This window comes from Meriones unguiculatus, chromosome 6 (genome assembly GCF_030254825.1).
Source record: "Meriones unguiculatus strain TT.TT164.6M chromosome 6, Bangor_MerUng_6.1, whole genome shotgun sequence".
In the NCBI taxonomy this organism is placed as follows: domain Eukaryota; kingdom Metazoa; phylum Chordata; class Mammalia; order Rodentia; family Muridae; genus Meriones; species Meriones unguiculatus.
The window spans coordinates 105,443,053-105,459,053 of record NC_083354.1 but is presented as its reverse complement, the minus strand read 5'-3'; the positions used below and the strand labels follow the sequence as shown (position 1 = coordinate 105,459,053).

At 37.4% G+C, this 16,001-nt stretch overlaps 1 protein-coding gene and 1 long non-coding RNA gene across 2 annotated transcripts in view; one reads left to right on the top strand and one right to left on the bottom strand.

Annotated features, from left to right (window-relative positions):
• LOC132654747 (uncharacterized) overlaps positions 1 to 16,001 on the bottom strand; it is a 67,983-nt gene that overhangs the window by 44,424 nt on the left and 7,558 nt on the right. The window lies entirely within an intron of this gene.
• Zfhx4 (zinc finger homeobox 4) overlaps positions 15,648 to 16,001 on the top strand; it is a 198,437-nt gene continuing 198,083 nt past the window's right edge. Inside the window, exon 1 of the mRNA XM_060385802.1 lies at positions 15,648 to 15,722. The gene's annotated coding sequence lies outside the window, so the exon portion shown is untranslated. The remainder of the gene's footprint in view (positions 15,723 to 16,001) is intronic.

The following is a 16,001-nucleotide window of genomic DNA, read 5'->3' as shown; positions in this document are numbered from 1 at the left end:
TTGAAACTTTGGATTTTGACAAGCATAGGAGCCAGCAAGCTGTACCTGGAGTCCAGGAGACATAGAAAAACAAATTTGAAGTCAGATTTTCATTAAGGTAGATATGAAGTAATGTGTATTAATATTTTTGAACTCTATTTGTAAAGCATTCTCCGCATAAGAAAGTTTCACAGTTTCTGAATGAAGCAAAATGCTTGTATGACATCCGCATAGCACATGTGTACAGCACAATTGGTTAGGTGGCTGTAGCAATGTTTCCTATCATCTGCAGTTCTTATAAGTCACTCGGAAAAGGAAGTTTTAGTGAAAGTGTCATTGTGTAAACCTAAATGCAACTGAAACAAAGGTTAGTGAAAAACTAAGAAAACTAAGCATTGAATTCTATTTGGGGAGTAAAACTCAAATTATCCTGGAGCACAAGGCATCTAAATCAAGGCTCATAAAATGGTCTAGTTTTGTAAAGAAACACCATCTATTTATTAAAACAATCATAATTAACTGTCAGTGTTACAAGAATGTCTAATTCAAAGATGATATTTTGACATAGAATACTTGCTTCTCATTAAATTTCATTAAATTTGGGCAGCTTTTACAAACCCATCAGTAAATTCATACAGTTTTGATGGGGTCTATAGTCTAGAGACTATGCTAACAAAAAAACAAACAAACAAAAAACAAACAAACAAACAAAAAACCTGATCTCAAGTGTACCTGACAAACCCATTGATCTGACATCCCTACCTCCTTGAACTATCAAATTCTAGGCACATATAATCTTTATTGAGACCGAATAGGCCAAGTGAGCAGACTTCAGACAGTCACATTTTCTCCTTTTTCTTCACTAGAGGAGAACAGCGCAGGGCTCCTTCTCCTCTACTCAGAAGGATATGTTTTCATCTCCATGGATTTAAAGACTAGAAGGTTTTGCTAAGTGACTGTTACAGAAGCGGCGTGAGAGTGCTTAAGGAGATGGTTGGTTCTCACCTCTAGTACTTATCTGCTATACAAACTTGTGCAAGTAGCTTGACCTCTCTGCGCCTCAATTTCTATCACCTGGAAAGGGGGATAATAAGAGTACCACTGCAGAGAGAGATGCGGATGAACATGACAATGTTAGTGAGTAACTTATCACAGCACCTGGCATGGGGGGATGCATTCCATGAACCCCTAGGAATGCTTCCTAGGAGCTGTCAATGTTTAACAATTGCTGAAAGCTTCCTTCTCCTTGTTTCCCATAAGAATTAAGCCTCTTTCCTATTCTTGACTTCCACTTCCAAGTTCCTAGTTAATGAACTGATTTAATTTAGTTGCAACATTCCAAAGAGGTTCCTCCTCTTTATCCTTCAAGAAGAAGAAAGATAACAGCAAAACACAGGAAGATATCCTGGTTATTTGGGACATTAGGCTAGGTGAGATTCTGTGGTAGCTCAGTTCATTGGAGGAGGCAAGAAGGTGGTAGTTGCTGAGAGGCTGTATGGAGGGAGAAAGGGCTGCTATTTGGCTGTGAACTCAGCTATGCAGGATAGAGGAGACTTAAAGAACTTCAGCCCACAATCAAACACCGATTGAGGAGGAAATCACAACTTACATAGATTTTATAATAATACCAAGTGAGAGGGGGAGGGAGAGATAGAGATAAAGGGAAAGAAGAGAATGAGGAAGGGTGAGTAGAAGGATAAAAGGAGGGAGGGAGGGAAGCAGGGATGGAAGGAGGGTGACATCCTATGTTCTAATTATGAGTTTAGGCAAACAGCAAAACAGCATGTTCCATATACTTCCTATTTGTTTTCACTAAATCTCCTTTAAAAAAAGAAAGAGAGAGAACCACTAAAAGGAAATCTTCAAAACTTACATTGGAGTTAAACCCAGCCACAAAACCTTTGACCTGCAGTTTGTCCTGCCTACAGAGGGTTTTAGGACAAGAGCCTAATTGAATCATTGTCGAAGAAACCAGAGAGACTTCATCCAGCAGCTGATGGGAGCAGATTCAGAGTCCCACAGCCAAACATTAGGCTGAGTTCAGGGAGTACTGAGGAGAAAAGGAGGAAGGGTGAGAGGAACCAGAGGGGTCAGGAGCATACCATGAAACACAGGTCACTGAATCAACTGACTGGGACTCATGGGGACTCAGGAAGCCAGTAGGGGTCTGACCTAGGTCCTCTGCATATATGATATGGCTGAGTAGTTTGATATTCTTGTGGAAATCCTAACAGTGGGAGCTAGGGCTATCTGGAAATGCTTTTGCCTACTGTGAGACCCTTTTCCTCCTACTGGATTGCCTTGTCCAGCCTTGTGCCTGGCCTTATTGTAGCTTTTTATGCCATGTTTGGTTGATGTCCCTGACAGACCTGATCTTTTCTGAAGGAAGACAAAGGGAGGTAGGTATCTGGGGGAGAGGGGAGCTGGAGAGGGAGAGATAGAGGGTAGGGGCACTGGAAGGGAAGAGATGGGGTGGGGGGAAGAGGGAGAGGAAATTGCTATAGGGATGTAATCTATGAGAGAAAAAAAAAGTTACCTGACACATTAAGCACATTCTCCCAATTTGTCGCCTGCTGTCTGTTAGAGGATTTTATGCCTGAAGTAGTTGGGGCACACAGTAATTCATATGAGAGGCTTCCAGAAACACCCTTTTACACACTGAGCATTGAACCTCTGAACTCTTAAGCTATAAAATGCAAGGATAACCAAACTAACAGAAAGAGGACATTAAGGAGTCTGTGACTCCAGCAATGTTGTGTAACACCCTCATCTTTACCCACACGTTTATTTGTCAGATTAAATGGAAGCGTATATGGAGTTGAAAAAAAACAAAACAAAACAATGTGTGGGTCCCCTGAATTCGAGTGATGACACCACAGGCTATGATGATATTTAAAGAGAGAGGAGCAAAGAATGCTAAGTTGAAAAGCTTGAGTGCCGGCAAGTTTGGGTCTTACATAATATTCTTTCTGATGGTAGGCAGATAAGACCTCCATAGCAAGAAGCCTGCAAGTCATTGCTCAGAATTTTGGTTCTTAGTCAAGGAGTATTTTTGCTGGTCTTATAATATAAAAAAGAAACAGCTATGTGTTCCAGGCAAATGAGGATCAAGAGAGCAAGAGGCAGGGCTTTGAACTGAGCAATGCAAGCACTGTTTTAAGGCTTTTTTTATCATAGAGTCAGACTTATAAATATTTTAAAGCGCTTGAACTGTTTATTCTGCAGGTTTATTGTGACTTTTCCAAGCTTCTTACAATTAGATGTTTAGGTGTGAAATATCATAAAATATATTTCTTAACCTGATGTGATTATGTCACTAGATGTTATTTTAAGGTCTTTACAAATAAATAAAAGGATTTGTACCCTAAACATGTTAAATATAATCCTTGCAAAAATAACAGCAGCATAGCTGGTATGCTTTAAAATAGATATGTATATTTCAGTGCCTATCAAACATTTAATAAAAGATGACTTTTCAAGGCAATATTCAAATGAAGGCTTCATTTAGATATATGTCAGTATAAATCAGTTAGCTTCAGTTCACCGTTTTTCTAAACAACTATGCCATAATCTTTGTTAGCTCTGTTTTCGCGAGGCCATCATAAATCTAGCACATTACCTTGTCTGCTCTCGATGCACTCGGAGATCCAAAGAGTGTGGTGAACGACACATACAAGGATGTCTATCTTCCTAATCAGTTTAAATCTCCATCACCTGTGGGACATGCCTCATTGTAGCCAAATTTTAATAGAAACACATTCATCGTGTACAAGGGCTCTTCTTTAAAATGATGCGTTGTTGGCAACCACCTTGCCTGTTGGCCTACACACATGAATATAAGAATGGGTACTCTTTCCCTATACCTGCATATGTAGTTTGCACATGGTGTAATCTGGATGCAAATGACAAAAAAAAAAAAAAAAAAACAACCATTCAACCATTTTTCTCAATTTGCCATTGCTGATATATAATTTGATTCTACCTAAACTTGCTAACATCATCCAAATGGAAGGAACAATTGAAATTCATTATTTAAGATTTATCTCTAACACTAAATGTGTCTACTAAAAGAAAGGCAAAATAAATTAATAAAAAAAAATCTTTAACCTTAAGTGTTAGACTTTAAGTCAGACTTAAAATGGCACATTAAAAACAGAAAAAAAAAAGTAAACCTTTCCTTTTTCTGGAATTATACTTTATACTTGTATATTTATTGAATGCATTCATAGGCTCCCTTAGGATGTGAAATGTATGGAAATATATGTGCATTACTAAAGAAAGAGCTAAATTTATTCTTTCCCCACATCATGCTCCTCTTTGCAGTAGAGGTTTTTAATTCAATACAGAGCTAGAATGAGATGGAGCCAATTTCCTGGTCTATATGTGTGACAAATGCTGAAAGTGGCGCAAGATTAGCAAATTAGCTGAAGTACAGATCTTAGAAGATTTTTTTCTGGGTCTCTAAATCAAAATTCATACTCTATTTGAAATGAAGCCTTCTTTAGAATTCACTAATAAATAAGAACATTTCACTTCTCTGTATTTAAGATGAAAAGATGGGATACCTGGCAACATATTAGAATTTATAAATGAAGATTTTTATTATAAGGAAGCTTGCAAAGATAATATATTTACCAAGTCTTAAATTATTATTGTAATTATTATATAGTATACTGGGTTGATAAACCTAATATGTGGTTTTCTACAATTGAAGATAGTCATTTCAAAATAAAAGCACAAAATAAACATTTGATACCATTTGCCCATGGGTAAAAACGTGCTTAAATATCCAGGTACCAAACAAATACATCTGCCTTTCTAACAACATTTGGTAACATGATTTTAAGGAAATATACATACACATTTATGTAAAGCTTTTCTACTTTGTCTGCCCAGAGAATTATGTGTTTGATATAACCCATGCAGCTAACACCAAACAATTGAATCATCTACGGCAATAAAAGCATGCAGGAGATATAGAATTGTTTAATTTTGGAGAAATGGTTATCTTTAATAGTCTTGTGTGTATGTGAATGTATTACTACTTTTTGTTGACTAATGTACATTTTGCAAATGGTGCTATTAAGGAATGTTAAACAGCTCCTTAAAGAAGATGTTCTAAAATACATGTTTTGAATCTGGCTCCCTCATTCATGTTTGGAACATGGCTGTGGTCCAACTGATTTGTTTGTACTAAATTGTTATATAGACAACAGCATTTAAAGTGAGCACAGTCTTACTTCTCATACCCACACACAGTGACCTGTTTAAAATTTGAGAAGAGCACTCTGCAGGTTGTGCCTCAGTCACCCAGGCTCCTTCCCCATATCTGTTCACGTTGACAGACTGTGTCATAATACACCAACAGAAAGATCAGCACTGAAAAATGAAATTTCATCACCTGACAGCAAAAGCAAAACTGATTTCTAGTATTAAATTAGTGAAACTATTCCATTACCTCACTTCCTATTAGTCTACTATCTTTTAAAAATATAGAGTCGGCTACATATAACCACAAATGTACACAGGGGCACTGAGGTTTGTTTATGTGTTTAGTATCACCCTCAGACTGATTTTGTTTTCTTTCTTATATATTGCCTTATTTTACGTATCTTGGAAGTTACTTAGGAAAATTTTAACAGGAGATAGAAAAACAGCAGAAATCAACTGACCACTAAAACAGAAAGGGGTCTTTAAAGTGCTGACAAAGTTAGTTGCCTTTTTCATACAAGATCGTGTTCTGCGTTTGGACTTCAGTGGAGATCTAACAATGCCTGTAATAAAGAATGTCTTTTGCAGCCTACAGCTTCATCTGCCACTTACACTTCAATTTCGCCCCCGTTTGGATGCCCTACAACACATGGACTTCTCTTTTGTCTATTATCCCAGAGTTGTGCTATCCCCAAATATTGACATCATCTGCTTTTATCAGCATTAACTGCTCCGCAGCTTTCCAGGCTCATGCTCAGCTCTATTTCTTCCTATTGATTATCTTCCTCACTCCAGCAGGTAGCTAGCCGGCAAGGCTGTCCTGAGAAATAGCTTCCAATGACTTTATACGCACAATTTACACGGAATTGTTTAAAGAAGATATTAGCCTCAATACAAATCAGTGAAGCTCATTTAGTCAATACTGCACAATTCTGCTGTTGGCACCCCGTCACATGTTACTCTTTACAGTCAGCTGCCGAACCCAATCTGCACGCTAGCCATAGTATTTAGTTTCATATTAAAACGAAGGCAAGCTTTTTTTCGCTTTTGCTTTTCTGTTTGAAATCTTTTCAGTGTACTTTTTACATCACCTCACTGAGCCATGTGATAGTAATATATTTTGAAATATAAAAACCTGAGATTAAATGCTTGATTCTTGACAGTGTTCTTAAATATAATAAATTCAAAAGGAAATACTGTTAAGTTAAAATGGAGTGTTTTTCATTAAGTCCAATCAAATGGTAGACAACAAAGGATCTTTTATTTGAGAATATGAAGTGAAAATGAAAACCAGAAAACCTTTACTAAGAAAAGGTCCAGCCAAATTATGTTGGAAGGAGGTCTCCAGATTGAGCCTGGGTGTTTCTTTTGCTAAAAGTGAATTAAACTAAGATATGCTATGAAGAAATATTTCAAAATGAAGCAAAACGTAATGCTTTTTGGAGATGAAAATAAGGGCTGAGAACAGTTGTCTTTGAAAATAATTCTAAAGAAAGATCACATATGAAAAAAATTGCCACAGCATCCGATCTTTTCTTATAATCATAACAGGAAAATGTTTGGGGTAAAGCAACCCTAGCCCCTCTTTCTCTTCGATGGTAAGATCTAGGAGCAGTGTTTACATTTCATAGTCACCCTCTCCTTAAACTTCTAGTTTATGATAGCTAATAAGATGATATCCAAATGCTGAAAACAGGAGAATTCAAATGAAAATCTAAATGTGAAGTTTAATATAATGAAATAACTAGAGAACATAATATGACTCTGAGTGTTTGTGCAAATATTGCAAAATAAACTGCAATACATTAAAATTCTTCAGGGCCTATGAAATACTGAGCTTAAGGTTTGCATCTAAAAGCTAAGCTATCAAATTAGGGATCTTTATCTCTATTGTATTAGCCTGACTTTTTTACTTGAAAACAGCACTAAACATCCAAAAATTCATGCAGGTAATTGCCCATTAAACCTGATGGCATATTTCTGTGCAAACTGAAGTAGGAAAAAAAAAGAAACACTGATTTAAATAATCCATTTTTTCATAAAATGCATTATAGAATTTATTGGATGAATTAACAGCTTTGAGGAATGTCAGAAAATATAAGAATCTTGGTGTAGGAGACTTTTAATGGCCGCATAGATAAAATTTTAAATAAACATAATGGGTGAACAAAATGACCATTTTAAATAAGGAATTGCATTATACAATAACATCATTTTAAAATTTATTTAGGAAAGCAATTAAAATTAAATTACATGATGAATAATTGTAAATATTTCAAGATTTTTCTCTTATGACTATGAAAGGTTAAAGGTTACTTTTGTGTGACCTTTGATTTCTTTTCTTTTCTCTCTAAATATCACTAGTTGGTAGCTGGAACTCTGAATCCTAGGTAGAAAAGACATGCTAAAAGATGGCCAGTCTATCCTGATTGTCCATCTTTTCACACATTTATTGCAAGCTGACACCCACATAACAGCCTTTTTTATCACAAAGATTCAACAAAGAACAATTCAGGTACCAAGGGAAAAATCATACTCAAGGAGAGAGAGAAATGCTTTGACTGCATATTCAGGCTGTGTAAGTGCAGGCATGGCAATCAGAATGGGAATAATCGTACGCAGCAGCATTTTGAAGTCAACCATCTAAGCGCGGCAGTATTCTGAATATGCCTCCATACGCAAAACATACTGTATACAGCGAACAAACACAAATTCCAGCTAACGCTGAAATGCTGAAAATTTAAGCTTTTACACTTTAAAATGTTCTCTGATTAACATGTACTGATATGAAGGAGTGAGTTTCACCAGCTGAAAGAGCTTCATGATAGCTCATTTATTATTTTCTTATTAAATAAAATCACTTGCCTTATATGTGCACTTAACTGTACAGATAACAGCAGCAAATTGAGATGAAATTCAGAAACTAACAGGAACAAAGAACCCAAACACTTCAGGTAAATAAAAATAAATATTTTTTCAAAAGAATCCTTATATTAGTAGTACTATTTTAAGTATAAGACAGTCATGAATTCAAATTATGTGAAAACATAAAATCCTTAAAACAGTGACGCTTCATAGTAAATTTTAAAAGAAGAGCTTTTAATTGCTTTACTTTACTTAATATATGAGAAATTTGCTTTTTACTTCTCAGTTTATTAAGATCCATTTATAGAAGGATATGATTGTAAGTCTCACATGGTTACAATGCTTGAGTGTTCACATTTATAATGTATGTTAAGGTTCAATAATAGCAACCTAAACTGGCTGTGGAAATGCAGGTGACACCAAAAGATGACCACTGACTACACTAAAAATTTACCACTACTCCAAAACTTTCCAGTGTCTCTTTCTAACAAAATGTTGATAAGCATAATTAGTCAGAAAGGAGGCTTTACAACAAAATTAACTTCAAATGAAGTAACACTGAATTCTATGAGATGTGTCTTTAGGAAAAATAACTTTGTGTATCTAAACACACACACACACACACACTCACACACACACACAAACACACACACACCAGAGCATTCTGTTAGGTGAATTCTGCTTTTATTGCTTAAATGAAAATGAACAAATGAACACACTGATATGACTGTTTCCGGGCTACTATGTCGTTGCACAGCTCTTCAAATATGCAAACATTTCAATTATTCTTACATATTTATTCATGCAAGTATCGTTATTATTATTTTTATAGAGTAGGAATATTTTAAGATATCAACTAACAAATACGTTTATTCAGATTCAAAGGCACACTTGTCTATTTCAACATAAACACACAAGATCACTAGTTAAGATTTATTTCAAATATTTTAGTTCCTTTACCTGTACCTATAGAAGCTGAGTGCAATATTAAGGAAATCATTATTAGTCAGTATTAGCCTCCTTATACAGAGAACAACGTTACCATCTAAAATCATACATGAAAATAGAGATCTAGCATATATACAAACATATATATCCTCTCAATCTAGAATAAACAATAAAAATTGTGTGTGTGTGTGTGTAGACAGAGAAACAAAATAAAATCCAGAATCCTTGCAGAGAGGTATTAAAACTCAATAACTTGTTTGAAAGTGAATATAAAGTTTTATAAAAAATTATTAATTTTTGTACTTCTCTGTGTCTCTCTATCTTGCTCTTTCTTTCAGTCTCTACAGAAGTGCCTTAATCACCAAAAGAAAACTAACACTTGATGAAAGAATGTCCACTACACAGATATTTATAATAAGGTTTTTGGACCAAAATTATTAAACTAAAATTTAAATCATTTGAGGTTTTATGGACTATGAAGTAACTATCCATGACATGTGCAGGAAAATTACATCTTTAATCTTTCCCATAAAAACTCCCTATATAAACATGTATACTATTATACCTTATTGTATTATTAAACATTCCCCAAGTCTTATAAAAATACCATGAAATAACCCTGAAACTGTGGTGTCCATGTTATATTAATAAAGAATCTAAGCAAAAACCAAGTTTCTTATTATTTGAGTCAAATACAACCAGGAGATATCTAATTTAATTTTTTTCTGTGTATCTATTTTTTTATTTTATAATCAAAAATGAAATGATACACGGTTACATGTCACGAAGTTACACAGTTACCTAGTACTTTATATTTGGGTCACCTCAAGATCTTGGATTTAAATAGTTACAGACTCAGAAATGACAGTACTATGGTGCTCAAGGAATGGCATTTAGTGCCTTCCACAGGAAGAAGCCCTTCAGACACTCATTTTTATCATCTGCTAACCTAGATTATAGGATGTACTAATTGCAAGCAGTCCACACACACACACACACACACACACACACACACACACACACACACAGATATTTGTACATACATACACACATACATGTATGTATATACATATATTCAGTTATTCAAAAAAGCATAAGTAAACTGTGAGGACAAAGGGGGTGCTGTCATGAAGTTCAAAAGAAGCTCCAGACAAGAGTTATCGGCAGCTCTCAACTAGATATAGTTGCTTCCTAATCTCTAATTTCTAATTTACAAGTAAACACTGACTACTTTCTAATGGTTAACTAATGACTCAATGCAATTAAAGCACTTACGAAGAGGTAAAGAGACTCGGAGAAGACTATCTTTTTCTAGAAGACTACCTTTTTCTAGGCCACAAAGTGTTGGGAGCTTAATTATTTTTAAGTATAATCCAACCAACCTCTTCTCATGCTTAGCTGCACTGAGTGACACTATTTGTGATGCCCAGTGTGCTGAAACTGAGCAGGTTGCTGTCAGTTTAAAAATGACTATAATAAAAGTGACCATGAAGATGGATCTTGTGATTTTGCGTTTCTAATCAGTCATCTGTGAAGAACACTTTTGCTTTGATTCAGCAGACTGGTGACAGCCATGATTGATAGCACATGAGAATGAATAAAGGTTATTAACTGTCTTCCTATTAAGCTCAATGTATTACCCCTCTAGGTGTGTCTCATACGTTAAGTTAAAGTACTTACTTAGGTAAGGTCAGGAATGGACTCTATGGAGATGGTATCCAACCAACTGAAAATGAGTGATGCATTCTTGCATTATTTTCTTAGTGTACAATTTGAACTGCATTTAATTCCTCGTGTTATCCAAGTTATTCATTTACATAGTGTATGTAGTGAAAACACTAAGGGAACAGGAGGCTTTATTGAGTGCACAGATCTGAATGCAGAGCTGACTGTTCACCTGCGTAGCACCCGAATGGATTCCTAAAGATCCATATCTCATATGAACTCTGAGAGTGTTGTTTTAAAGGAGAAACTAATGTTGCCTGATTACAAATAAATGCCTTATATGTGCAGGATTCTGTAAATTTTCAATCATCCATAAATGAAAAGTCTATAACAAAAAGAGCATTTAATGTTAGAACATCAAAAATTCAAAGGAATTATTAAAATTCCTGGGCATTTTGGCTTAAAGATATTAAGCTATTAATTTTACCTCTTCACGATTTCTAGAAATTACAAACAATGTATATGTAAGTGAACATATTAGTGGTAATATGTAATACATACCCAGACTTGAAAACTATGTATACAAATATGAAAATAGCAATTGCGGATCCTAAGGTATTTAAAGTTTCCCAGTAACTTGAATATATAGTTAAACAAAACAATGAAATCTTAGCATTCGCTACATATTCTGTGTGTATTTACTCATACAGAAGCCAAATATATTGAAATGTTTGGAACACTTCACTTATCTTTAAAACCTTTTATTTACATGTATGGTTTTATGAGAAAACAGATTTAAACAGATATATTTGGATTTAAAATACGGTGTGCTGCTTCGTCATGTATTTCATGGGTAAATAAATGATGATTTAGCCATATGGATTTAAAGACAATGATAGTTTGGCAGTAAGGCATCCATTTAAACTGTAAACAAATCTCAGTTCTGTGATTTTGGCAGGTGTTCATTGAGCAACACTGCACAGTAGCACAAAACAAGGCAATGCTATCTGGACATCCTTAGCATTCCAGTTCAGAGAAGACCATGTGATTCCTGAAAGTTGTCTCTTAGTGTATCATGAAGTGTTTTGTTCTTTTGTTTTTTTTTTTTTCCAGGAATTTTTATGCCTGTTTTGATCTTCAATAAATTATGTTGTCTGACTGTGGTACTTTAATATTTGTATCCATCAACAATGAAATTGAGCAAGTAGGAAAATCAGGCTCAAGATCTCATTGAATTTTTTAAGACTCAAAACTTGGCTCTCTGTACTGCTTTGCTCCATCTGGCAATTGCTGTCTTCAGGAGCCTTTCCAGTTCTCCAGTATTTCATGCATGCCAAGTAAAATTTAAATTCTCAGACACCGAGAGCCTTTAATAAAAAGTTAGATAAAATAAAATTTGCTTATTTAATGTATTGTTTACATGTGTACTGTTTGCATTATACTTAAGGGAACTTAGCATAAACTTTTGAATTCATACAAGATTTCCTCAATAACACACATGAACTTTTTATTAAATGGAATTCTGTCGTTTTTCTATCCAACAGGGGAACTTAGAAAACAATGAAGAAGTTAGAGATCCTTGAGGACATATACCCGGTGACACCATTCTAGATACTTATGCAAATATTTGCCAAAGGTTTTAGAAGGAGAGATTAAATTAAAAAGAAATAATACACTGTGTATTTCTTTCAGTGAAAAGGCCTGGCTCAGTTTACAGATTGTCAAGAAACAGTACAGTTCCAACCTGCTTCGTTGTAGACAACACTCTGCAATATTGGTAAAATGCTTTCTTTCCTATTGATATAATTATCAGTTTCTTAAGGAAAATGAAAAAAAAAAAAAAAGGAAATATAAAGGCCAGGCAGTGCTGGGGAAGGCAACACATGCATTCTTTAAGTCTCTCCTGGTTTCGCCCTCACACCACAGACCAACAGACAATCTATGAAAATCAAAGCAAAGGCTGCCTGAGATAAAGTTTAGGTCACTGTCAAGTCTTAGTGTTGAGCCATGTCTTGGGTAACCTAACACTGGCGAGCAACAACATTTTTTTTAACCTAACATTTCTATATTTGGGGACTTCCAGGAAGAAGTTGCTTAAAGAAACGACAGACCTGGCAAAGAAACCTCAGGCTCCAGGCTATAGTACCTTACAACTTTGAGACTACTGGGACTGTGTTTGTGGACTACTGGAGCAGAAAGCAGACAGCTTCGGTTTTATGAATTTCAGAACTGGGACTGCTTGGAGCTGCCCGCATCTCCATTTGTCCTCCTTTTCCAGAGCTGTTCAGTAGTAAGATAGGGGAAGGAACAGCGGGGCACACTTGTGGTCTGACTTGGAGGCCAGCAGCGGCTGTCCACTGCGAACCCGCGTGCGGGAGTGCCGTGGACCCTCCGCTCTTCCGCCCGCCCATTCTTGCCTGCCGCTGTTGCTGCTGTCATGTCAGCCGGTGATTTGATAGGCTTGTCGGGTTGCCATGGTGTTGACTTCTTGCCTCCAAGGAGCTGCCCAATGGCTGGAGGTCTGGGATTAAAGCGGGAAGAGGCAGCGGCCACAGCGATTTTCTGAGGCAGCTGCGTCAGCTAGAAGAAGAAAAGGGACGAGGTCTTTTAGCCTGCTCTCCCTCTCGCTCTCAGGGCCCGCAGCGAGCCAAAGAATAGAGAGGGTGGCCTGGTGCAACAGTGACCTTCGCGAGCCAGAAGACGCAGGGGAGGGTAGGAGACCGCTAGGGAATTACTCAGGAGCACACTGCACGTGCCAAGACGGAAAATCTTTCAGAATTCGTTATTCACACAGGACGTCATCCGGGTTGGGTGGAGGTTCTCGGGCGGGGGGTGGGGGGTGGGGAGTGGAGAGAGGGTTGTTTAAAAAGGGTTCTGTTGCCTGTCCTCCCCGCATCCCAGCCTTCATTCCAGCCGGTTGACAAAATAGAGGCGCTTTTCAGAGAACTTTAAATCTCAGTCAAGAACACATTCCACGGAAAGAAAGTGCGTTCAGATGGCCATCGGGCGCAAGGGCAGGTTCACCACCCTCTGCGGGGTCTTGGGCAGGGACCGGCAAGCCAGAAAGGGCTTGATGCACAAGCCCCAGACGGAAACTGTAAACTGCGGGCTGCAGGGGAAAGAGCCTGCTTCTGTTATAAATTAGGAGTTAGGTGAAGGTTACGCAAAGAAGAAAAGGGAAAGTAAAGCTGTTAAAAGAGTAGAGTAAAACCCCTGGGAGTTCAACTTGAAACCCCCACCCCACCCCTTACTCCCCAATCCAAGGAGGGGGGTAGAGAGAGAGAGAGGAGGAGGAGAGCACATTCTGGTGTGATGAGAACTCTCTGGAATGTCTGGAGGAGAGGTTTGAAGTGCGAGGGTAAGAAGACCCCCAGTTGCCAAATAAATGGCAGGAGGGAGGTGGGGGAGGGGAGGAGCAGTGGAGGCTTCATCCAGATTCACGAGTGGGAGTCCCGTAGAATGGAAACAGAAGTTTAGGCTCCCGGCGGAAGCAGGGAGGAAGCCACAGCAGTGGCCAAGGTGCTAGCAGCTGAGGGTGAGGGTGGACAGGAAGGCTAAGACAGCTGGAAGGACAGGGGGCAGGAGGCAGGGTCCGCCCGGAGGAGGACGCCGAGCGCAGAAGATGAAGGTGTCAGTAGGTGGACCAGCGCTCCAGGGAAGGGCCAAAAAGAGCAGCCAGCCAGGTGCCCTAACCCTACGCCGCGCTGCCAGCGACTCGGGGACTTTCCGGGAAGGACCAGCCTACCAAGGGGTTCCGGGGCCCGCGAGTCCCCAACATAATCCTCACTAACTACTTTACAGCCACTTTCATTGATTTTCTTTAACAAACAAGCACAAAGCCGGTTCCCGCAACACTTGCCCTGCACACAGCTAGAATGCCCTGAGCCCTTACGGTCGAGCTTCTTTAGATACAGTTCTGACATTCGCAAATAAATCGTTTTTCCGTCATCCTGCTTTCGGAGAGTCTAACCTTTGTTTTCCTATATAATTTAGGATTCACCTTTTAAAAGACGCAGAAGACAGTTCTCAGCCTTAACTTTGTAAACCCAGTAGGGCTCACTCTCATTTGCATATTAATTTTTGCTAATCAGAAGTAACTCGATTTGGAAGGAAAATGCCGACAAAGAAACCGACTGTTCTGTATCTACGGGGAAATTAAACACTAGTCTGGCAGGCACCGTTAAGCAAGACCCCTTGAGTTCTCTCTGAAATAGTCCCTTAAAAATAAGGAAAGTATTTATTTTAAAGTAGCCCCCCTCCCCTTCAAACGCCGTTTCTGCCCGAGGTTCTTCCACACATGTCAAAGGGTTGTTGAATTATTCATTATTGTAATTACTATCATCATTGTCATTATCCCCTTCCATGTGGAAATAATTTTATTATCGTAATTTGATATCTGAAGAATTTCCTGTTAGTCGTTTGATAATCATTTTTTCTACTGAAAAGAAAAGTTTTGTTTATAAATGAGATAGAGAAAATGTTTTAAATGCTTTGATGTTTGCTATAGATTTCCGTTTATCTAATCGATCGGAATGCCAATAAAATCGATTAAAGGTTTAGTGTTTTACAAACAACCATTTTGTGCTTTTTGATTTTACGTTCAGAATGATTTTAATAAAGCTAATGTTTTCCTTTAACAGTCTCCTCCCCCCCCCAAAAAACCTAAAGCATCGTTTTCCCTTTTATTATGTAAAGTTCCCACTTGAAGTTCTCCAAATAATAATAATAATAAAATAGACACAAAAAAATAAGCAATGGTTTGAATTTCATTCTCTTTTTGCCCGAGGTATTTAAATAAAGCCCTTTAAAATCTTGGTGAATTATATGCGATCATTCAGTGATTGCAGAATATTAAATTAAACTTAGATAAATCCGCATTGAAGGAGGCAGCACCCAATCCTGAATTTATTTCCCATTTTCTCTAACAGCATCACTGCGCTCTTCTCTTCGAAATGACAATGTGCCAAATCTGGGCATTTTGAAAACATTTTCCATATGCTTTAGCGGGGGACTGATAGCCGAAGAGGACAAGGGGATGATCTTTTTGCTCTGAGGTATTTCATTTAACCTTTTTTCTTATACTTTCACTGATAAGCATTTTAAGGCAAAAGTTTAAAGATTATTGAATGCACCGTGCTTTTTCCACCTTGTTGTTTGTTCCTGAAATGCAGTTTTGCGTACAAATCTAATGTGAAGCTATCGTTCGTGTACCCTGACAATATTTTGTTTAAAAGAGCTTTGATTAATTTAGTTTCTGCTGGTTGTCTTTGTCATTAAACGTCTATTTAATTACATATTTTTTTGTAACTTAGATCAGATGGGCTGTTTGTTTG